At 37.0% G+C, this 26,101-nt stretch overlaps 1 protein-coding gene across 2 annotated transcripts in view; it reads left to right on the top strand.

Moving 5' to 3' along the window:
• The first annotated feature begins 2,647 nt into the window (after positions 1–2,647).
• large1 (LARGE xylosyl- and glucuronyltransferase 1) overlaps positions 2,648–26,101 on the top strand; it is a 218,281-nt gene continuing 194,827 nt past the window's right edge. Inside the window, exon 1 of one of the 2 annotated variants that reach the window (XM_061960698.2) lies at positions 2,648–3,087. The gene's annotated coding sequence lies outside the window, so the exon portion shown is untranslated. The remainder of the gene's footprint in view (positions 3,088–26,101) is intronic. The other variant, XM_061960697.2, reaches the window with a different exon arrangement.

The following is a 26,101-nucleotide window of genomic DNA, read 5'->3' as shown; positions in this document are numbered from 1 at the left end:
GAAATCTCATGTAAAAAATATACAACATAAAGTAGAAAGAAAGACATCAATAATGAATAAAGCAAAATATGTTCTAGACCAAAAATCACTTTATATTCTCTACTGCTCACTAGTGTTACCATATCTGAGTTATTGTGTAGAAATATGGGGAAACAACAGTGACGTGCGGTGAGGTTGATGGCTGGTGAGGCACTGACTTCATCACAGTCAGATTTACAAACATATGAACCCTAAAGAGTATCGTATTCACCATTTGATTGGCAGCAGTTAACGGGTTTTGTTTAAAAGCTCATACCAGCATTTTTCCCTGCTTGGCACTCAGCATCAAGGGTTGGAATTGGGGGTTAAATCACCAAAAATGATTCCCAGGTGTGGCGCCGCTGCTGCCCACTGCTCCCCTCACCTCCCAGGGGGTGATCGAGGGGATGGGTCAAATGCAGAGGACAAATTTCACCACACCTAGTGTGTGACAATCATTGGTACTTTAACTTAACTTTAACTTTACACATACAAACTGTAGCACACAAAAAAGCACATTTAATAAAAAAAACGTTATTATGGTCTTACCTTTACTTATAAATGAAGTCCATGCGCCGCTCCTTCTGAACAAAAGCATCGATAACTTGTTTATAGAAGTCTTCCTTATCTTTCTTCAGTTTTAAAAGTCTCTCTGTCTCGATGGAGATCTTCCTTTAATTATTACCTCCTGCTTCGATTGAAAGTTTTATTTTAGATATGTAATCCTCCATGTTAAAAGTCCAGGCGAGAGGAAAAAATAAACGATTGCTAACTGTTGCTGCTTGTTGTCACTTATTCTGCAGCCGAGTAGTCGCAAAAATGATCCCTGGGATCACTAGCGCCCTCTACCACCATGAGGCGGGATTACTGCGAGCCTCAGCCAGTGCGTCTTCGCAGCCGTTTTATGATTGCTCAGCACAAGAATTACGTTACACACATACAGTTGTTGACAAAATACACTGTACATTATATACCTCAGCACTATGGAAATGTATAATATAATTCATATAGCAATATGGTCTCACTGCACAGCAGGCCAGCAGTTAGCCGAGTCATTGCGCAATCCATGGTGAGGTTCAACTGGCTACTGATCACCGCAAGTCTCTTCTCAGTATTTGAACGGCAAATGTGAAAATTTAGCGATTTTGAATAAAAAATAATCTAAAACTGGTGAAGTTATATGGAAAATAACTTTATAGTATAATCACTGGATACATATAACAATTTAATTAATTTTTTTTGCTTTTTACATTTTTTTTCTTTCCATGATGGCACGTGAGGCCCCGCCTCACCTGCCTCCCCTGACTGCACGTCAGTGGGAAACAACTACAAAAGTGCACTTCATTCACTAAATGTGTGAGAAAAAAGATCAATTAGAATAATACATAATATTGGATATAGAGAACCTACAAACCCTTGGTGCATTTGCAAACAGCTAAAGTTATGTACAAAGCAAACTATAAACTGCTACCCAAGAATGTACAACAATTCTTCTCAACAAAAAAGGAGAAATATAACCTTAGAGGAAAATCTAATTTAAAACATCTGTATGCTCGTACAATACTTAAAACCTTACAGGGATGTCACTAGCTTTTAAGGACAGGGGGGGCTTAGCCCCCGGGAGATGCACAGCATGCGAGCGAACGTTACGCACAAGCACAAAACTTCACAAACTGCTAACAAAGACTTAGAAATTATTCATTGTTATTATTATTATTTAAAAAAAATGCACGGGACGAAATTAAATGCTCCCCGGGACGATGGCTTTTAACCATGTTTTTTCTTTTTCTTTTTATGTATTTATTCATTTTACATTTTATATTAAATGTCTTGGTTTTTCCTCCCTCTGAAAATTCTATGAAATGTTTAACAAGCCATCCTATAATAATACAACAGCTATTAATGTAACAATACAATAAAACAAATATATTTAATTATGTTTTTTTCATTATTTTAACAATAGGCTAATGTACATTACTTTATATAGATTCTACAAGAAACACAAAACTTAAAAACTAAATGATTTACAATTGCACACACAAGGTTTCGTGCAGCTTCACTCATTGTAAAGGAAGATAATGTGCTTCGTACAGCTGCAGGACCGCAAGCAAGGTCGCAGAGAAAATGCGGACTGGAGTTTGAGTGATGTGGGCATTTTCTATATGAACAAGTGGAATGGATTGGATACCGACGCACTAAAGGGGCTCTCTACCTTACGCTACGAAGTGAGGGGAAACTGAGTGAATAATAACAGGTTATATGATTATTTATTTAAACTCATATTCGGGCCACTTTATAATGAATATGTATTTGTAAAAAAAAAATAAAAAAAAATATATATAACACCAAATTATTTAGGGGGGCTTGAGCCCCCCTAAAATAGGCCTAACAACGCCAATGCAGTATGTGGAATTAAATTATGGAATGGATGTAACCAAAGAAATCAAACTAAGCACCAAAGCACTCATCAGCTGGGATTTGGCGATACTGCCAAATTTGGTGTCTATCGAATTGGATAGACACCAAAATTGGCAGTATCGCCAAATCCCAGCTGATGAGTGTTGTGTTTTCAGTCCAGGCTCCAGTCCGGAGATCCTGTCCTGTTTTCTCCAACGCTCCCTCTCTCCGTGCGGCTCTGTGATTGGCTGCGAGCTCGCCTGGCAGGAAGAAAGAGCTGCTGTGTTGAGGCCGAAAAACTCAGACACAATCTGGAAAGAGGGGACGACAACAAAATACCTGTAAAGATTATACAGACTCAACAGGAGCTGCGAGAGGCGGTTTTATTTGCGTGCCATGGCGACCGGGCGAGTTGTGCCTGGCTTCACGACAGTGTCTCTGCCAGCAAGTCCGGTTTACTCTTAATGAGTATATGTGCTGTGTGCAGATTTAAAATCTTTACATGGGGACAATATAGCTGCATGCTCGCTATCGCTGCTGCTGATGGTCGCAGAAAACAACTATTTTTTTTGTTGCGCAAAACTGATGAGGGGAGCGTAAATATTCCGCCTGGAGCAGCGTGGGTTTTATCACCTAACAATCTCCCCCGTTTGACGTCTCGATCTGCATCAGGTGAGTTCAATTGGTAGCTTCATTTTTTATTATTATGAGCTATTAACATAATGACCTGACATTCCCACTCGTAACATTACCTGCATGTTTTTTTTTTTTTTCAAACCAATCAATCAATCAAAGTTTATGTATATAGCTCTAAATCACGAGTGTCTCAAAGGGCTGTAAAAAAAATAAAATGTCTATTTGACCACGTAACTACAGTTTGGCTTGTTGTTGTTGTTGCCTAATCTACACAAACCTGGTCATTTAACCCCCCTTCAACTGAGCAGTAAACAGAGCAGGGTGAGGGGGTCTACCACCAGCTGTCCCATGGACTGTATTTATCCATAGTGGTAGGAAGGGCTAATTTTGGTACCGTTACTCTTGCCTATTCTGGATTAACAGATGATGTAAGACGTCCTTCTGCCAACAATCCTTAAATGTAGCTAACAAGTGGCAGCAATAAATCCCACTGTTTTTTCCTCAATGTACACTATAAATTGACATTTGTAAAGTTACAAAGGACTTATTATTTGCAGATGATACAACTGCATTTTGTTCAGGAGAGAACCCACAGGAGATAATACAAATAATAACAGAAGAAATTAACAAATTAAAAAGATAGTCTGTTTTTTTTTTGTCAAACCATCTTTGAATCTCAGTAAGACTAAATTAATGCTATTTGGTAACAGTAGAAGAGAAAGTCAAACACAAATACAGATAGACGGAGTCAATATTGAAAGGGTAAAAGAAAACACGGTAACACTTTAGTATGGGGAACATATTCACCATTAATTGATATAAACATATATTATAATATATCAGCATATATCCTATACTGTACATATTTTATGTAAATATTATGTGTATATGTTATATTTTATATTGCTTTTAGTCTATTTTTTTTACCTACATTGTCCTTTCCATCTTTTCCATCATTTGTAACTGAGCTACTGTGTGGAACAATTTCCCTTGTGGATCATTAAAGTTTGTCTAAGTCTAAGTCTAATTAATTAGTTGCTTATTAACATGCAAATTAGTAACATATTGGCTCTTAATTAGTCATTATTAAGTACTTATTAATGCCTTATTATACAACCAGTAAGCCATTAACTAAGAGTCTTCCCTCAACCTCAGAATCATTGCTTATTAGTAACCCTAACCCTTATATGTTCCCCTAGTGTCCAAATACCTCTAAATTAAGTCTTTGTTGTTGAATATGTTCCCCATACTAAAGTGTTACATTTTTGGGTGTAATAATAAATGATAAAATGAATTGGAAATCTCATGTAAAAAGTATACAACATAAAGTAGCAAGAAACATGTCAATAATGAATAAAGCAAATCATGTTCTAGACCAAAAATCACTTCATATTCTCTACTGCTCACTAGTGTTACCATATCTGAGTTATTATGATTAATATGGGGAAACAACTACAAACATGCACTTCATTCACTAAATGTGTTACAAAAAAGATCAATTCGAATAATACATAATGTTGGCTATAGGGAACATGCAAACCCTTTATGTATTAAATCACAATTATTGAAATTCAACATTCATCTGCAAACAGCTACAATTATGTATAAATATAACCTTAAAGGAAAATCTAATTTAAAACATTAGCATGCTCGTACAACAGTTAAAACCTTTAATATATCCAGTGTTTCCCACACATTCATTTATTTGTGGCGGCCCGCCACGAAAGAATTACGTCCGCCACAAATGGATTTTTTGGCTTTTGACTCGCTCGACCGCTCATAAAAGCAATGGGACTCTGTCTGTGAATGTACCTTGTAGTTACAACTCCGGTGCAGTAGGTGGCGGTAGCCTACTATGCATTGTAACTCCGCCAATAGCACTTAATTCACCTGGTGGGCCAGAAGAAGAAGAAGAAGAAGAAGAAGAAGAAGAAGAAGACGGCGGAGTAAAAGAACGGACCGACCGGATCAAAATACGAGGGTAATATAGGTTGTAGGTAGATAAGTTATAGCTGCATCGCTCGCGGCTCGTCATATATTTAACGTTAATCCGCGATTTCACCGAGCGTTTCACTCACGGTGAGCAGCCTGACGCTGGTTCATTAACACCGCCGCTGTTGTCACGTCACGTGTTACCATACCGACGAGCTAACGTGTCCAGGTTATAACCCTGTTGTCAATAAACACACGTGAAGACTAGGGATGTCCCGATCCAGGTTTTTGCACTTCCGATCCGATACCGATATTGTTTTTGCATTTCCGATCCGATACCGATACTGACCGATACCGATACTGACCGATACTGGCCTATCCGAGCATGTATTAAAGTTTAAAGTTATTTAGCCTACTTAGTTGTCAGAATCATGTTGAAAAGGGTTTTAGTACTCTTGATAACAACTAGCCAGCTGAATTAGGGGAGTTTGAATAATACACAATGGTTGGTAACAAGAAACTGACCTGTTCATTGAAGGATAAACACAAAATAGACAAAATTATACATGACAAACAGAAATGGCATCATTGAACTAGGGCTGGGCGATATGGCCTTTTTTTAATATTGCGATATTTTAAGGCCATATTGCGATACACAATATATATCTCGATATTTTGCCTTAGCCTTGAATGAACACTTGATGCATATAATCACAGCAGTATGATGATTCTATGTGTTTTGATTGATTGATTGAGACTTTTATTAGTAGGTTGCACAGTGAAGTACATATTCCGTACAATTGACCACTAAATGGTAACACCCGAATAAGTTTTTCAACTTGTTTAAGACGGGGTCCACTTAAATTGATTCATGATACAGATATATACTATTTTGATGGTGTGGAGTCTGGACGTGTGGCACCGAATGGAGATAAGCGTCTCGACAGACGTCACAATATTTGAACAATGATGACGAAAACTGTTGTCTCTGTCGTGTCCGTGTGTCGAAAATTGTTATGCACTTATTTTCTTATTTGATTTTGTGCGTGGCATAGATTTGCCGTGCGCAGAGGACGCTTGAGCAGGCGCGCACCTTAGTAGCTGCGCTAGCATCACAGCTAACGTTAGCCATGCCGCTACCTCGCTCTCTGCTGGGAGAGGACGTATACGTATGTGACGTATGACGTGACAGTATGTGACGTGTGTAAGAAGGTGCGCTCGCTGTCTGTGAGAGGGAGACACAGGAAAGAGTGAGAAGAGCCTGTCGTGTAATGCCAGCAGCTAAAAGCAAGTGCGTGAGAATTGTGGATGTGTTGAAGGTGTGCTGGAAAATGCGGAACGGAAATTACGGAGCAGCAGAAAAGTGGAATGTATTATTTAAATAGGTGCGTTGGAAAACACGGACCGGGGTTTTTTTTTTAAACTGGATCTGGATCGGCATTTTCCCATGCCTTGCCGATACGCAATTTTTGGCAAATATCGGCAGCCGATCCGATCCAAATATCGGATCGGGACATCCCTAGTGGAGACGGTGCTTCAGATACTGCATTAATAATGAAGCTAAATTGTCCACTGTCCACTGCAGCATGTGAATGCAATGAAAAGAATAAAATCTGAGCCAACCAGCTGTTAAAATGTTGTCCAGGTTAATGTTTTGGCCATTAAAGGCCCTTCATTTCAAGATTTCAACTGTGATCGGGCTTTAAACAGGTGGCTGACCTGTTCAGATGGGTGTAACTCAGGGGTGCTCACACTTTTTCTGCAGGCGAGCTACTTTTCAATTGATCAAGTCGTGGGGATCTACCTCATTCATATATATAATTTATATTTACTTATTTATGAAATATATGTTTTTATTAACAAGTTAAAGGTGTTTAATGATAATGCAAGCATGTTTAACGCATATAGTTAATATTGTTAATAAATTAAAGGTGTTTAATGATAATACAAGTATGTTTAATACATATAGTTAATATTGTTAACAAGTTAAAGGTGTTTAAAGATAATACAAGCATGTTTAACACATATTGTTAATAAATTAAAGGTGTTTAATGATAATACAAGTATGTTTAATACATATAGTTAATATTGTTAACAAGTTAAAGGTGTTTAATGACAATACAAGCATGTTTAACACATATAGTTAATATTGTTAACAAGTTAAAGGTGTTTAAAGATAATACAAGCATGTTCAACACATATAGTTAATATTGTTAACAAGTTAAAGGTGTTTAAAAATAATACAAGCATGTTTAACACAAATAGATTCCTTTCTTTCATGAAGACAAGGATATAAGTTGGTGTATTACCTGATTGTGATGACTTGCATTGATAGGAATCAGACAGTGGTGCTGATAACGTCCGCATTTTCGAATGGAGGAGAAAAAAAGTCCTCCTTTCTGTCCAATACCACATGAAAGTGGTTGGTTTTTGGAATCTTATTTGTCCAGCTTCTGTACTCCTTTGTATACACTTTACAAGAAATACATTGTCGGCAAACTCCGTAGCTTGCTAGCTTGTGCACGCCAGCTTTCTGAGACTCTTATTTTGTTAGCGCAACTGTGCAGTCAGTCTTTGGAGTTTTGACGACAGGTACGGCGCCAGAGTCTGTTGAAATAAAGTGTTTCTCGCCTTCCTGTCGGTAATTTTAATGAGCTAAATATGTACATAAAGTGTTGTACTTATATTCCAACTCCGCGTTCTTCTTGGTCATCGCCGCTGCCGCCGTCACCCCCCGCCCACCGACCACACCACCACAAATAGATGCCTGTCCTGTGGGAAACACTGATATCAGTATGTGGAATTAAATTATGGAACGGATTAACCAAAGAAATCAAACAAAGCACCAAAATGATTCAGTTTAAGAGACTGTTCAAACTGTGTTCACAAAGTACACAGAACAAGAATTATGATGAACATCTTGAACCCTTTTTTTCCTTTTTTTTGTTGAGACAAAAATTATTTATGAATTTAATATTTGTTTGCGTACTACGGTATATTATTTATTTGTTCACTGTTCTGTTACAGAGAACAAGGAAATTGGATAAAATTGCAATGGTATGAAAAGTGGTAGGATTAAATAAGCTCTGCTTCTTCCTACTCCTTTTCAGATGTGCTGGAATGAAACAACTGGAATTGTGTGATGCATTAGATTGTATCGTGTGCATGTTCGAAATAAACTGGAATTGAACTGAACTAAATACCAAAAAAAAATATTTTTTTTGGCTGATTTAATTTTAGGCACAGACAGGTAAACATGTCAGACAATCAGGCTAATCTAAAGGCCTATTTATGTAAAGTTTCCCAATTCCTGTCCAATTGGACAGAGTAGACTAGTAATCATTAAAAGGGTAAACATAATATTTGTGTGTGTAGTTGTAGATGATAAAATAAACTGCAAATGATTATGAAATATATACAACAAAAGGTGGCAGGAAATATTTCTATAATGAATTTCAAAAAAATATGTACAGGACCAAAAATCACAGCATATTAACTGCTCGCTAGGACTGGGCGATATGGACGAAAAAGTATATCCCGATATAGTTTTACTTAAACTCGATAGTCGATACATATTTCGATATATTTTCTGGTGAAAGTATACATATAAAGATATTCATTTTTGAGCGAGATTCACTGAAATTGAAGTGAATGACAACTGTACTGTAAACAGTCAGTGGCACTTTTATTAACCCAGTTAGTCAAGATGGGTATTAACAGCACAGAAAATAAATTAAGTAGCACAGAATTACATAACATAAATAAAATGATCTATCTATGATCTTCATACATTTTTTGGCAGCATTTCCCGTGCGAAATATGGAGAACTGGAGAACAGTTTTGATTTGGGCTTACATGGTAAACAACTCAAATGAATGTTTTATCCAGACGCATACATTTGTCCAAGTGTGGCCAAGTAGACGCATTGTGCATTTCCTGGACGTCGTCCACATCGCTAAAAGAAATATCCAAGGAAGAGAATCCCTCTGCCATCTTCCACTAGTTTTTTTTAATATATTAATTGCCCGCTTGAATATTCCCTCTTTCTTTTCTACGACTCTCTCGTCGTTATTTGGGATGTCTGTTGTGGTTTCCCTTCCTGGTTCCATGACCCGCCCTATCTTGCCTCTGATTTGCCTAATCTCAACCAATCGTGACTCATCATAGTAAACAACCAACCAATCATGGATGTTCTTATACGTGCAAGCATGTCTTGTAAGGAGGAAGGGGAGGGGTTTAGTAGCCCATGAGAGGGAGTGAGGAACACAACAAATAAGCAATGTTTGGTCATTTTAACGTGAAATAAACTATATCGCTATTACGATATTTTCTTAATTCATATCTTCTTTAAAAATATATCGATATATCTTACAAACTCGATATATCGCCCAGCCCTACTGCTTGCTAGTGATACCATACCTGAGTTATTGTGTAGAACAGTGGTTCTCAAACTTTTTTCACCATACCACCTCAGAAAACACTTGGCTCTCCAAGTACCACCATTATGACCGCCATTAAAGGCGAACTGCATTTTTTTTAATTTTGCTTATCATTCACAACCCTTATGAAAGACAACAAAACAAAAGTTTAGGTTTTTTTGCATTATCATTTAAAAAAATTGGCTTGTTCTTGGTGGCTGGTAATGCAGCTATTGGGAGCAATCCATTTTGCCGCTAAATCACTTTAAAAACGCATCCAAACACCGGCAACAGTACTTCATTTACGTTCCGTAACCTGTATAATAACCAAGCCGTAGCGACTTTGTTATTGTAAGAGCAAACACAGAGGAACTCTTTTTCTAGCGTAGTAAGACATTGTCTTGGGATGGCATAATACGGCATTCGCTGTAAGGTAGCTACGGCAAGAGATAAACTAGCTTTTGTGTCAGGAGCTAAATCACCTTTGAGTTTGTAATGCACAACACAATGCAATCTCTACTGACTGAAAAGCATGAACAATCATATTCCAGTTTTTGTAAAGTATTAGCCCACATTTCATATTTTGTTTGTACACAGCTAGCTCGGCAGTGTATGTAGTTGTAATAACAAGCATGATATGCTGCATGGATCATATTCAACATTATATTGACTTACTCGATGGACAGTTGTTGGTTTGTTCCAACTAGCCGGGGAAGTTTTTTCAAGTTGACTTTGGTTAAGCACGCCATATACAGTATGTCCTTATAGCTTGGCTCCAAGTTCCACATTCATACCAGCAAGTCACGCCGACCTCACTGTCTTGGCTTCCGTCTGCTCAAACGTCTCACCCTTCCTTTGTGCTCGCTTCTATACAGCGGTTCATCCTCTCAATGATCAGCTTTAAAAAGATAAGGTAGCGAATCCTCATTTGTCCAAAAACAGTCATATTTGTCGTCTACTACCATGTCTGCCATGATTAGAACACACATTTGTTGCCGGAAGTCGGAAGTGCTCTGCTCTGGAAATGGAAATAAATGTGCTGAGGAAAGAAGTTTTGGTAATGCATAAATGACCAAAATATGGTAAATATTGAACATATTACATATTTTTATAAACGTGTTACTATAATATATAATTTATTTGACGAAAGCTTCAATTTATATTACCATTTTTTTCAGACTATAAGGCGCACTTAAATTCCTTTAATTTTCTCAAAACTCGACAGTGCGCCTTATAACCCGGTGCCCCTAATGTACGGAATAATTTTGGTTGTGCTTACTGACCTCAGAGCTATTTTATTTGGTACATAGTGAAATGATAAGTGTGACCAGTAGATGGCAGTCACACAAGAGATACGTGTAGACTGCAATCTAATGGCAGTCACACATAAGAGATACGTGTAGACTGCAATATGACTCAAGTAAACAACACCAAAATGTTATATGTTCCATTGAAAATATAGAACATTACACATGATGCTCAAAAATCGATCAAAATGTTTTAGTACGACTTTGGTAAGCTATGAAGCCGCATCGCTTGATTGTACAGTGCTTCAACATACGAGTATTATTATGGTGTGTGTATAAGGTAAGACATATCTGGCATTTTGTTTCGCAATATTATGCAAAAAAAACTTTTCTTACCTTCTGGTACCTTCTTCTTTTTCTCTATCTTCTTGTTATGGGACATTCATCCTCCGCTGTTGCCATTTCTATTATAAAGTAGTGTAAAGTTCTTACTTATATCTGTCAGTAAACTCGCCATGAAAGCGCTAAAACATACCGGTGTAGTAAGTTTACATTATTCACCCGCGGAACTTGGGTGAATAATGTCATTAAAATAATGTCATTAAAACAGTTAGCTACATCTTTTGACACTTCTTCCGCTCCCGTCTTTGCACGCTACACCGCTACAACAAAGATGACGGGGAGAAGACTCTGCCGAAGGTGAGCCACGTAAATAAGACCGCCCACAAAACAGCGCATCCTGGAGCGACTGTCAGAAAGCGGCTTGAAGATGGTCTGTAAAACATAATCTATGCAACATTTTGACCAAAGAACCACCATTACATGTTATGTAGACCACAAGGAAGTATTTTCAATTTAGAAAAAAAGATAGAAATATGACCCCTTTTTAACGCGCCCTATAATTTGGTACGCCTTTTTTGAAAATAGACCTGACTAAATCCGCTCATCGGCAGTGCGTTTTATAATCCGGTGCGCTCTATGGTCCGGAAAATATGGTAGGTTGCTTCGATTTATTGTTTAATGAGTGCAATTAATAAAAAACTAATGAAATCCAGACCGCGTTGAGTGGTTAACTTTAAATGCGTGGACATAGTTTCCGCATGACTGCTGCAATAGAGGTCACATGAGAGTGCTGGTGTTTGAGTTTTGTGATCTGTGTAGCGGTGAACAACGGAGAGTTTTTTTAATGTATTTATTAATGAACTCATGTTAAAAGTGTAATTTCAATGTTGATGGTGTGCATTGAAAAAATGACGGTTATGGCAAGCACAAAAATCTTTATTTCAACTATTTTCCCTAAAATTTGCATTGATATTATAAAGTGTGTTATTATCCAAGGACTCGATTATTTGAACAATCTAATCGATATAAGACTTAATTACTAAAACAATCGATAGCTCTCACCCTAAAAGATTGATTAGTTTAAAGTTGGACAATAGTATGGTAATTTTTTTTATTTTTTATTTTTTATTTTTTGTCATAAAAAATACAACCATGTGTGCTTACGGACTGTATCCCTGCAGACTGTATTGATCTGTATTAATATATAATGTAGAAACCAGGAATATTAATAACAGAAAGAAACAACCCCTTTGTTTTTTGGGTTGGTGCACTAATTGTAAGTGTATCTTGTGTTTTTTATGTTGATTTAATAAAAAAATAAAAAATAAAAAAACTTTTTTTTTATTTTTTTTATTTCTTGTGCGGCCCGGTACCAATCGATCCACGTACCGGTACCGGGCCGCGACCCGGTGGTTGGGGACTACTGGTGTAAGGTATGTATATGTGTGTATATACGTACATATAGCTCCCACAAGTACTTTCATGTAATTGAATTATTTGTTTTTCTAAAACAATGGACAATGCTGTGATCTTGAACAAAATAGTCACCTGGTGGTCGAAGATAAAGTCAATAGTCAACTAATTTTACGAACGACAAACTAATTTCCTGGATGACTGACTGAGAAAAGGGCAACTATAGTTAAAATGAGAAAATACAATTACTTATATTTAAAAAAAACAATCACATTTCTACAGTGTAATTGCTTTACCTGGTAAAATGTATGACTGCTCAAACAATAACGACTGATTAGGTTTTAATAATAAAATGCATTTTCTAATGTCTCCCCAGTTCAGAATAATCATGTAGACGTTATTAAGAATAATAAACTCATCCAGGGCGAATTAAGCTGCACTGCACAGCAAATCGTCTGTATTCTTTATAACACATCCTACTTTATGATTGGGTGGCACTGTGGACTATAAAAAAAACCAACAACTTTAAACATGCTAGTTTTTAAAAAAGCTATGTAGCCTGCAATATATGTAGGTGTATATAGGCCTATGCAGAGAGGTGGATATATACTGCATACATGTATTTACAGTAGATGTGTGTGTATATGTATGCATATATACAGTATGTATGTATACAGTGTGTATGTGAGTATATATACAATATTTATGTATATATACAGTATGTATGTATGTATATATACAGTATATATGTATTAGGGGTGTCCCGGTACCAAAATGTGTATCGATACTTTTCTATACTTTTTGATACTTTTCTTAATAAAGAGAACTACGAAAAATGTCAATATTGGCTTTATTTGATCAGAAAATGCATTAAACATGTTTCCTATCGCACTCAAATAATTTTACAAGGTTAAAATATAAATTAAAGGGCATTAAACACATTTGGCTTTTCTTGTTGAACTCAAAGAACAATTTACAATTTTCTATAGTACATATAGTCTGCCATAATCAAGGATTGTATTAGAATACAATAAAAAGCTTTATTGACATTATATTAAATGTTCTCCAGCATCCCCCGTGACCCTGAGAGGGACAAGCAGTAAAAAATGGATAGATGGATGGATATTAAATGCTTCATGATTTATGGTTGCCACTCCTGGTCTGTGCTTTAAGAAAAATACAATTATTAGTAGGTACTAAAAACAAAACGGTGAATAAATATACACATATAAGCCATGTAGCAGGTGAAACACACATCGTTAAAGATAAAACACAATTGTAGCAATTTGGCATCAAGCCAAGCAGCTGTGTGTGTATCTACATGTGCATAGCAGGGGAACTATAGTTAACTTGTGAGAGTAGCGTATGTGTGATTGCGAAAATGGCAACGTGTTGGCTGAGTGATGTCAGTGAGTAAGTGGGCGTGCACTGCGCAGTAGAAGAATGAACGGGTCCTGCAAAACTAATAAAAAAGCAACCAGATTGTGGTAGGGTGTTACCCCTTGAAATTGATTGAAATTAAGTGTATTGTAATGGCAGCGGCGATATGAGGGAGGTAGATTGTCTTGAACAATCTCGTCTTTTTCTTCGCTACTGCTGAGACTTTGTTTAATACTGCAGGCATGCCTGCCACTCCCCTCTCTAGCCCACATTGGGTAATTACAGTTCACTACGCAATATTACCATACTATGGTATATTCTTTTATAACCTATTCTGATTGATAGTCCGCAATTGCAGAATGTCTAACAGGCTGAATATTACATTTTATTATTAAGTAGGTAGAGAAGGTTAAAACATTGTCATGCAAAGATAAGAATGCCATTAACTTGCACTACTGTGCAGACGTTTGGGGCAATAATTACATAAGCACACTATATCCACTCATCACCCTGCAAAAGAAAGCAATAAGGGTCATTCATAAGGCAGGATATAGGGATCCATTCAAAACTATTGAAATTTAAAGATCTTGTGGAACCAAAAACAGTACAAATTACATATAAAGCAAAAAACAATTCACTGCCTGGAATTGTGCAAAAGTTTTTCACTGAAAGGGAAAGGAGTTATAATCTAACGGGTGATTTCAATCTTAAAATTCAGAATGTATGCACAACAAGAAGAAGCTTTTGTTTTTCAATATTTGGGGTTAAACCAAGAAACGGTTTGAATCCAGAATTAAAAGAATGTCCAACCTTAATTTTGTTTAAAAAAAACGATACAAAGACATGATTTTCAATATGTACAAGAATGAGGGTTTCTAACAATCACAAAGTGTTAACATTGTATTCCAATCACTTGGGTTTACTTGTTATTGGTTGGTGTTACCATCAATTAGTACTTGTATTCATGTGACCTTATACAGTATGTGTATATTGTACAAATATACTGTATTTTTGTGCCAAAGAAAAGTGAGTAAAGTGGGTAAAATATTATTGATAATCTATTGTAATAAGACTAGTAAATTTATTATTGTTACTATATAATAATAATAATAATAATGATGATAAGAAAGCTAGTTAATTGATTCATAAAATAAGGGGTGGGAGTAAATAAGTTTCACTTTTTCCCACTCCTTTTGGGATATTAAAAAACCTGACAATTATGTATTGTTTTAATTTTATGTGTTTTCATTCTGAAATATTTGTTCATATTTCTGTACCTCATTATTTTTTCTTTTGCTTTGTTTTTAACATGTCTAAAACAAACTACAACTACTATCACAACATGAAAAGTACAGAGCAGAATATCCGAAACATTTATTAATTTAGAAAAAATATCACCTAACATCTTTGACAATTAAAGCATGATCGTAACAATTCACATTTTGTGTTGTTAATGCGTGAAACTGCTATCTAAACATGGAAGTGTAGCTCCTCTCTCAAGTTCTCCTAAAGCAGGAATACAAATTTTGTATTCCTACAAAATAGAAAATCTGGCACGACACCAACGCACTGCCGGTATTTTTTTTTAATTCTCTTTAAAAACGTGTTCATATGATTTTCGTGTTGAGCTGTTTCAAAAAGCATGTTTAGGAACATTTAATTGAAGTAAATACATTTTCCATTCATGGTATTAAAAACTAAAAAATTAACCTTTGCGTTTGTATGAAGAATTAATCATGATGCACACGAAAGGTTAACAAGAAGTCTCCCTGCATACACTCTTTGGTTGTGTGCGTGTTTGTCTCCATCTCCAGGTATACATTGAATGTCACAGTTGAACAGCTTCTAGATTCAAGGCTAGCTCCTCCAATTATCCAGATGAGTGGCATGATTCATAATCTATTCTAGAATAACTTTGACAAGAGCAGTAGGACATTGCTGCTGGCTCACAAAGCAGCAGAGGACTACTTAGCTGTCTGTATCATTGCACCGCTAAGAAATAGTTTGTTTGCGTTAACGCTTATAACAACAACATCACTAATATTTAGTCAAAGGGGAACATTATCACAATTTCAGAAGGGTTAAAACCATTAAAATCAGTTCCCAGTGGCTTATTTTATTTTTCGAAGTTTTTTTCAAAATTTTACCCATCACGCAATATCCCTAAAAAAAGCTTCAAAGTGCCTAATTTTAACCATCGTTATATACACCCGTCCATTTTCCTGTGACGTCACACAGTGATGCCAATACAAACAAACATGGCGCATAGAACAGCAAGGTATAGCGACATTAGCTCGGATTCAGACTCGGATTTCAGCGGTTTAAGCGATTCAACAGATTACACATGTATTGAAACGGATGTGTGGAGGCAGGTAGCGAAAATGAAATTGAAGAAGAAACTGAAGCTATTGAGCCATATCGGTTTGAACCGTATGCAAGCGAAACCGACGAAAACGACACGACAGCCAGCGACACGGGAGAAAGCGAGGACGAATTTGGCGATAGCCTTCTAACCAACGATTGGTATGTGTTTGTTTGGCATTAAAGGAAACTAACAACTATGAACTAGGTTTACAGCATATGAAATACATTTGGCAACAACATGCACTTTGAGAGTGCAGACAGCCCAGTTTTCATCAATTAATATATTCTGTAGACATACCCTCATCCGCTCTCTTTTCCTGAAAGCTGATCTGTCCAGTCCAGTTGGAAATGCATCTGCTTTGAGTGTCGCAGGATATCCACACATTCTTGCCATCTCTGTCGTAGCATAGCTTTCGTCGGTAAAGTGTGCGGAACAAACGTCCAATTTCTTGCCACTTTCGCATCTTTGGGCCACTGGTGCAACTTGAATCCGTCCCTGTTCGTGTTGTTACACCCTCCGACAACATACCGACGAGGCATGATGTCTCCAAGGTACGGAAAACAGTCGAAAAAACGGAAAATAACAGCGCTGATTTGACTCGGTGTTTGTAATGTGTTTGAGAAAATGGCGGATTGCTTCCCGATGTGACGTCACGTGACGTCCTCGCTCCTAGAGCGAATAATAGAAAGGCGTTTAATTCGCCAAAATTCACCCATTTAGAGTTCGGAAATCGGTTAAAAAAATATATGGTCTTTTTTCTGCAATATCAAGGTATATATTGACGCTTACATAGGTCTGGTGATAATGTTCCCCTTTAATAATCAGGTCACAATATGTGACCTGATATGTGAGTATTGTTGGTGGGTTTTGGATGGTTATTTAAAGGGTTTTGAGGGCAAAATAGAGAGTCTCCATTGACTACATTGTTAGCAGACTTTTTATGTATTTATCTATTTACGACTTGGAATGCATTAGAAAAAAAAAGAACTACTTATATGTTCATGTCTTACAGTATATAGAGATTGTGAATGATAGACAGCACATCTCTTGTCTATTTTTTGCGCATTTCCAGTATGATTGATCTGATCCTATGGTCAGAGTGCAAAAGCGTTCCCATTGTGACGCCAATCTCCGGTAATAGCCAAAGCTATTCGGAGCGGAATATTCAAAATGGCTGAATGAATTTGTGGCATTTTGTGATGTTTAAACTGTATTTTTTTTTACAGACTTTGGGGGATTGTAAGTACGATTGGATATGGTTTAATGGATACAATGAAACACAATTAAGCATATAAAGTCAACTTGTTTTTCCACTGTACTGGTACTTTAATAATGGACTTGTCAAACGAATATTGCTTATGATAGGCTGTACACGTTTTAGTTTGACGTTGAGTCAGTGACTTGATTTTAACCCTGTTTTAAAACCCATCCATCAATCCATTTTCTACCGAAAGTAAATTCAGTTTTAACACAATAAACAAATTAAACAAATTAAAATAAATTGTTTTACTTTATTCCACAAAGTGTACAACCGCAGTGAGAAACAAAATACTTAAAATGCAAGATGTCCTGTAAACATGTCATTTAGTGGTCTGTCATTTAAAATATTAAGTGATTATAGTCGACAATAACAATCTTTGTCGATCATTTTTTATAATTGACGGCGATTATGTCGACTAATCACTGCTGCCCTACATTGAGATGTCAGTGTTTGAATGATACACAGGGGTACGTAATCAAATACTGCTGTTAACGTTGGACATATCTGGAACTAGCATTGCATTTCAAAATAGTGGTAATTGTCTGGAATTTCTGTAAAATGTAATTCATTGACTAATAATCTGAGGGCATACATATGTTGACAACATGTTAAAGATTAGTCCAGCTACATGAATTATTAGACATTTGCCTCGAATGCGTTGTTAATCTAGCGCTAACCAGAAACTCTCTGATACAGTGCTTCTGCTTTTGTCGACCAACTCATCAAGTCCTAAAGGGCTTTTCTCTCCGTCCATTTTCTACCGGTCTTGTCCATGAAAAATTGTTCCCTTAATGTTGACATATAGTACTGTCAACGTCATTATTATCGACTAACTACACTGTGTCAAATCATGTACATGATGACTTCCTGTTTAGTGCAAAGTAAGTTTCAAAATAAAAACATGCAGTTTTACCTGGTTTATAGCATAAATTAGGAGAATGTGCCCATTTATTTTTCATATGGTTAGCCACAAAAAAGATTTGCGCATGTACAAAAGGTATATTTTCTTTACAGTCAAGATGTATAACAAAATGTAAATGTGCAAGCAATGACTAGTTTGGGTTTTTTATCAGTTATGTCAACAATTATGTTATGGCAACGTGAGTCACCCAGCCCGAGGGGCTTCTCCGTAAACGTGTTTCACTTTATATTCTGGCTGTATTGCAAGTCCATATTATTTCTGTTTGTCTTCATTAATGAGAGTATATAACAGCTCTCCCAGGGATGTATGGGCGAACACAAAACAAGCCTGTTCTGTCCACTGCTTCATTGATTTGCCTGTTGCTGCCCAGCAGCATGAAACAACCACGTTTTAAGTGATGCACTCATCACCATGTAATCACCGTAGTAGGTAGCTCTGAACTTAAAGGGGTCATAGTATGATTTTTGTTTATATATATATATATATATATATATATATATATATATATATATATATATATATATATATATATTTTTGTTTTTGTTTTTGTTTATATATATATATATATATATATATATATATATATGTATATATATATTAGGGTTGTACGGTATACCGGTATTAGTATAGTACCGCGATACTTATGAATCATATTCGGTACTATACCGCCTCTGAAAAGTACCGGTCCGCCACCACCCTCCCGCCCCACCGTCATCGTCACGTCGTGTCATTGCTGGTTTAGGAGCAGACGAGCATGTTCCGCAGTGCACAATCACGCAGTACTTACAAATAGACACAGTGTGTAGACAGAAAAGGAAGAACGAACGCATTTTGGCTTAAAAACTAACGATAAAGGTGAAGTTATAACACTGAAACACCCACCGGAAGAGGTGCTTTAAGACATGGCTCGCGGCTAACATCCAGCCCCAGTCGGCAGTGTTTTAGTTTCTTCTAAATCACTAATCTTTGCCTCCTTGGCAACAAATAAAGTACGTTTCTTACAAGTATCATCCCTACAAGACTAGGAATAGCTAAACATGCTTCACTACATACCGTAGCTCACCGGCGTCAAAATGTAAACAAACGCCATTGGTGGATCTACACCTAACATCCACTGTAATGATACCAAGTGCAGTTGCGTATCTAGTCGATACTACTATGATTATGTCGATATTTAATTCATATTATGTTTATAAACTCAGGAAATATGTCCCTGGACACATGAGGACTTTGAATATGACCAATGTATGATCCTGTAACTACTTGGTATCGGATTGATACCCAAAGTTGTGGTATCATCCAAAACTAATGTAAAGTATCAAACAACAAAAGAATAAGTGATTATTACATTTTAACAGAAGTGTAGATAGAACATATTAAAAGAGAAAGTAAGCAGATCCATCCATCCATTTTCTACCGCTTGTCCCTTTTTGGGGTCGCGGGGGGTGCTGGAGCCTATCTCAGCTGCATTTGGGCGGAAGGCGGGGTACACCCTGGACAAGTCGATATTAACAGTAAATGAACAAGTAGATTCACAATTCATTTTCTACCACTTGTCCTTAATAATTTTGACAAAATAATAGAATGGAAAATGACACAATATGTTACTGCATATGTCAGCAGACTAAATTAGGAGTCTTTGTTTACTTACTTACTGCTAAAAGACAAGATGTCTTGTATGTTCACTATTTTATTTAAGGACAAACTTGCAATAAGAAACATATGTTTTATGTACTGTAAGATGTTTTGTTAAAATAAAGCCAATAATGCAATTTTTTGTGGTCCCCTTTATTTAGAAAAGTACCGAAAAGTATCGAAATAATTTTGGTATCGGGACAACACTATTTTTATATATATATATATATATATATATATATATATATATATATATATATATATATATATATATATATATATATATATGTATATGTATATGTATATATATATATTGTATGTATTTAAGACACTTCCTTGTGGTCTACATGAAATGTAATAGTTGTTCTTTGGTCAAAATGTTGCATACAGGCCAGACTCTAGGTCATTTGATGCCCCAGGCAGTCGTGGACTTTGTAATAGAGACAAACTATAATCATTTAATAAAGTGTAACCATTTTTTTTTAATTTGCACAGTTGGACCGGAAGTGACGTATAGCGTTATTATTGTGAAAGGCCGGAAGTGCTGATGTGTGAAAAGGAGCTGTTGGCAGTGGTCTCATGGGAACAAGACTTCTCCAGACAAGGCTGTTGACATCAAAAAAGTGCCTCTTGAATTTCCTTTTCGCTGGCACTAGATGTTACAAGGCCCTCGGTTATAATACTTTAGTATTTGGAGGGCTGTAATACTCCCTCATTTGCGATGAAACGCGTCAATCTGAAATACAGCTGCACATCCTACAGTGGCAAATGCTGCTGTTGGAAAACACCAAATTTGCTGTCACTTAGAAAAAGCTAGACTGTTGACATCTTGGCTAGTTCTTTTAAACTGTTGTCCTCTGGCCTTCTCCTATTCTGTGCTTTATTTTATATGAAACTATCAAAACTGCGCCAATACATGTTTTGGAACACTTCCGCCATCAAGTCTGCGCATGCGCACTTACATGGAAAAGTCAATAGCGTGATAAGGGAGGGGGAGCTGTCAAAACAATCATGATTGATTAAGACAAAAATAAATGAATACATGTTTTGAATATAATGCATCTTTATAAATCTTACCGGTATTTATTAGATATTTAGAGGCCCCTTGTAACTACCTGTGTTTGCCTAATGGTAAATTTGCCCCAGACTACAGTCTTTTACATATAAGTACTAACCTTATATAAAGACTTTAAATACAGTATTGAGCTTTTATTGTTATTTAATTGAAAATAAACTTCCCTAATAAGTGTGAAGTGTTTCATTATACATACATTTTTATTTACGTATTTTTTTATTTTATTTAATTGTTTTTATTTGTAGATTCTGCAATTTGGCGCCCTCTCGAGCAGATTGCGCCTGAGGCAGCTGCTTGTGTCGCCTGTCAGCTAAACCGGCCCTGAGATTATATTTTACTGACCATGTTAAAGCCGTTTTCTGACCGTCTCGTCAGGAAGCGCTGTTTTGTGGGCGGTCTTATTTACGTACTCCCACTTTGATTGCGTTTTTTTTCCAGCCATGTTGTCGTTTTTAGCATTTCGTATGGAGTTAATCCACTGACAGATATAAATTGATTGATTGATTGATTGATATATTTTTATTTCAAATATGCATAAAAACAAGAGCAAACCTGATCCAATACAGTACTATAGCCTTAACAGACATTATAACAAAATGAAAACAATGGAAAAGAAAAAACAAAAACAACTTACTTACTTAAATTAGAACCAAAGTTCCCTAAGGTGCACGCCTGTGCAATTGTGCACTGCTCACGCGTCCTCTGCGCACGGCATATCTATGCCACGCACAAAATTTAAAAAAAAAATAAGCGCATAACAATTTTCAATGTAACTGACTACAAGCGGCCACAACAGTGAAAACAGTTTTCGTCATCACTGTTCAATTATTGTCTGTCGAGACGCTTTAAGGAGGACATACATTTCGTCGACACTTTATTGAGCAAAACTCTTTATTGTCGGCCATAAACACATGACCAAAAACATTGGTAAAAAATGTCTATCTAGCAAAACTGGTCATTTTCTGCCATACAAACCAGACCAAAACCAACTTTGTCATCTGTCATATCAACAGCAGCTGCTCACTCTTTCTGACTTGTGCCAACACATGAACACATTGCACATAGCCAGTGATGCGTTTACAGCCACACAAAAAGTCGGACAACTCCAACACCACACATAATTTGTAATTCCAGGTCGTTACACTATGATTTACCTATCAAATGTGCGCTTATTCTAGTGTCACTTATTAAGAATCTTAATTTATAAATAATAATCATGAAATGCTGTTATTATATTAAAGAAATACTAATAAAAATATATATTTTACAAACAGAAAGTTACAGGAATGTACACATGATCCCATGCCTACATCTCATTGTGCAACATGTGAATGTTTTAATGGGAACTAAATGTGATATCTGAAAGGTGTACACATTATTTCCAAAACAGGATCCCCACCGAGACATACAATACTAGGCCACAGCTCATGAAAAACAATATTTTTTTGTTATTGTCATTGTAAGTTGGCCTAAACACTTACAGTAAAGTAGAAAATAATCTCATGGAAATGACTGATGTCACTTGATTATAATAATAAAACATTTAACTTGTCATTTAGTCATCTTTGGGACAGGTGTGCTGCTGGTGTTGCCACAGTGTGCATGCCTGATGTTGCTCACATGTGCTTCACTGAATGCGCAAGGAGTTTTTGCGTTTGCTCATAAACATAAAAATTAGAGGGAACATTGGTTACAACTATACGCTACTTTGTGTTAGAAATGACAACAGCGGAGCATGCATGCCCCACAACAAGAGGTTTAAGGAAAAGAAGATGCTTTTTGACTACAGACTACAATGGCAGACCCGCGCAAAGCTTTTGGCGTAAATACCAATATGGAGATACCCGCTAATGTTGCACTTGGGGAAAAATCTCACGAATTGGGCAAATTCTAAACAGCTTGTTCGGATGAAGTATGAAGGACGGTAAGCTTGTTTTATACATTTTGCTGCCATATACACAAAAAAGGTACCAATAGGTAAGAAAAGTTGTTTTTTGCACTTTTTTCCCCTTTAATGTGGCCCTGATGGAGAGGAGTCTGGAAATGTTGCCTGATGAAGCTGATAGAACAGTTTGACCTCCACTGAGACTCACGTCACTGCTCACCATTATTTTAGCCTGTTAGCTCTAATTATTGTTGCTCCCTGATGCTAATTCTGGATTTGAGGAATTCCCTGCAGAGCTGACATTTTGTTATATAACATTCTACATCGTGCAAATGTAAAATACGGGAAGAAAGTTGTTCAATAGCACTTCTGCAACACTCCCAATGTTGTCCTTCCTACTGTTTGCTGGTTCCGTGCTACTGCGGTGAGGATTGAAATGATAAACAAGTAATTTGCCAGAGTTAATTGGAACTGCATGATGGCATGTCCCTCACTGGATTTATCGCACCTTCCCGATTTCTATCACGGCACTAGTGTGTTCAGCAAGAGGCATACGCAACATATAACTGTGTCACATTTATTGCATTTGCATTCAAGCATCAGAGTTTTATAGATCTACAAATCTCATAGACACTGTATTCCATTGATGAAGTTGCCATTAACATACACTTGGTTCACATCAGAGTTCAGAAATGTGTCATGGTAATGGTGATGATAATAGTTTGGTTCATTTCAAATGGGCCCGGGTCTAAGACCTGGGGTTTAATATGAAAGACCGTCAGGATCACGTCACTCATGCATTTCATTCTCCTTCTTGAGAGCTGATATTTTTCTTTCCAACCCCATACTTACTAGACGTAGTGTGTTGGGTTTCTAATTCAGCTTTTTGACGGCAATCCAGATTAAGGTGACTTTGCCTCTCAAATTCTTGGTGATACTATCGAGAGCATTTTATTTTCTATCTCTGAGAGTAAATTATTTTGGTTTGACATCTCCTACTGTACTTTATGTACCGTATTTCCTTCGTGAGCTGCTCTGAAATCTTTTATCAAATTTCTTTGCTCCACAATCTCTCATTGCATGTCTGCAATGCCTTTGTATATAGTTATTCTGTTGTAACTTGGGATGGGTACCGAATTCGGTGCTTTTATAGGAACTGACCGAAGTCTATCTTTACTATCGGGTACCGATTCTTGTAAACTCAAAGGGTGCCGTATTTGGATACTTTGTGTTGCATGTGTCGTCAAGTCTGGTTGCAGATTATTTACCGACTCAAGCACTTCGATGGGAAACAAGCACTCAGAGTGGATTTAGCCAACAAAGCAAGAAGGCGCTCAAAAGTACAGTTGCGCTCAACTTTTCAAAAATGCGCTAGCTTGATGCTAATTTACATAGGATTTGCCATAGACATGCGACCAATTAACATTAGCAACGATTGTAACACCTCAAAATTTGGTAAGGAAAACTGCAACTATAGTATAATGAATACAACAATTACGGTATAAACACTTTGTAGATTTCAACCAAAGAAAAGACTGGCACATTCAACTTCAAGTACTAGTAGAGGGGAAAAACAAGTTGCCTCTATATTGACGCTATTATCATATATACTGTGTGTGTGTGTGTGTGTGTGTGTGTGTGTGTGTGTGTGTGTGTGTGTGCGTGTGTGCGTGTGTGCGTGTGTGCGTGCGTGCGTGCGTGCGTGCGTGCGTGCGTGCGTGCGTGCGTGCGTGCGTGTGTGTGTGTGTGTATTTATATATATATATATATACAGGTAAAAGCCAGTAAATTAGAATATTTTGAAAAACTTGATTTATTTCAGTAATTGCATTCAAAAGGTGTAACTTGTACATTATATTTATTCATTGCACACAGACTGATGCATTCAAATGTTTATTTCATTTAATTTTGATGATTTGAAGTGGCAACAAATGAAAATCCAAAATTCCGTGTGTCACAAAATTAGAATATTACTTAAAGCTAATACAAAAAAGGGATTTTTAGAAATGTTGGCCAACTGAAAAGTATGAAAATGAAAAATATGAGCATGTACAATACTCAATACTTGGTTGGAGCTCCTTTTGCCTCAATTACTGCGTTAATGCGGCGTGGCATGGAGTCGATGAGTTTCTGGCACTGCTCAGGTGTTATGAGAGCCCAGGTTGCTCTGATAGTGGCCTTCAACTCTTCTGCGTTTTTGGGTCTGGCATTCAAACAGAGTGGACCGACACCAGCAGATGACATGGCACCCCAAACCATCACTGATGGTTTGGGTTGGTTTGGTTTGCATTTCCTTTGGAAATCGAGGTCCCAGAGTCTGGAGGAAGACAGGAGAGGCACAGGATCCACGTTGCCTGAAGTCTAGTGTAAAGTTTCCACCATCATGATGGTTTGGGGTGCCATGTCATCTGCTGGTGTCGGTCCACTCTGTTTCCTGAGATCCAGGGTCAACGCAGCCGTCTACCAGCAAGTTTTAGAGCACTTCATGCTTCCTGCTGCTGACCTGCTCTATGGAGATGGAGATTTCAAGTTCCAACAGGACTTGGCGCCTGCACACAGCGCAAAATCTACCCGTGCCTGGTTTACGGACCATGGTATTTCTGTTCTAAATTGGCCCGCCAACTCCCCTGACCTTAGCCCCATAGAAAATCTGTGGGGTATTGTGAAAAGGAAGATGCAGAATGCCAGACCCAAAAACGCAGAAGAGTTGAAGGCCACTATCAGAGCAACCTGGGCTCTCATAACACCTGAGCAGTGCCAGAAACTCATCGACTCCATGCCACGCCGCATTAACGCAGTAATTGAGGCAAAAGGAGCTCCAACCAAGTATTGAGTATTGTACATGCTCATATTTTTCATTTTCATACTTTTCAGTTGGCCAACATTTCTAAAAATCCCTTTTTTGTATTAGCCTTAAGTAATATTCTAATTTTGTGACACACGGGATTTTGGATTTTCATTTGTTGCCACTTCAAATCATCAAAATTAAATGAAATAAACATTTGAATGCATCAGTCTGTGTGCAATGAATAAATATAATGTACAAGTTACACCTTTTGAATGCAATTACTGAAATAAATCAAGTTTTTCAAAATATTCTAATTTACTGGCTTTTACCTGTATATATATGTAGGTAGGTAGGTAGGTATCTGATGTATGACACCGAAAGACTTAT

Source organism: Nerophis lumbriciformis, linkage group LG05 (assembly GCF_033978685.3).
Source record: "Nerophis lumbriciformis linkage group LG05, RoL_Nlum_v2.1, whole genome shotgun sequence".
Lineage (NCBI taxonomy): Eukaryota > Metazoa > Chordata > Actinopteri > Syngnathiformes > Syngnathidae > Nerophis > Nerophis lumbriciformis.
The sequence above is the reverse complement of the archived record's forward strand: the minus strand, read 5'-3'. Positions and strand labels throughout refer to the sequence as shown.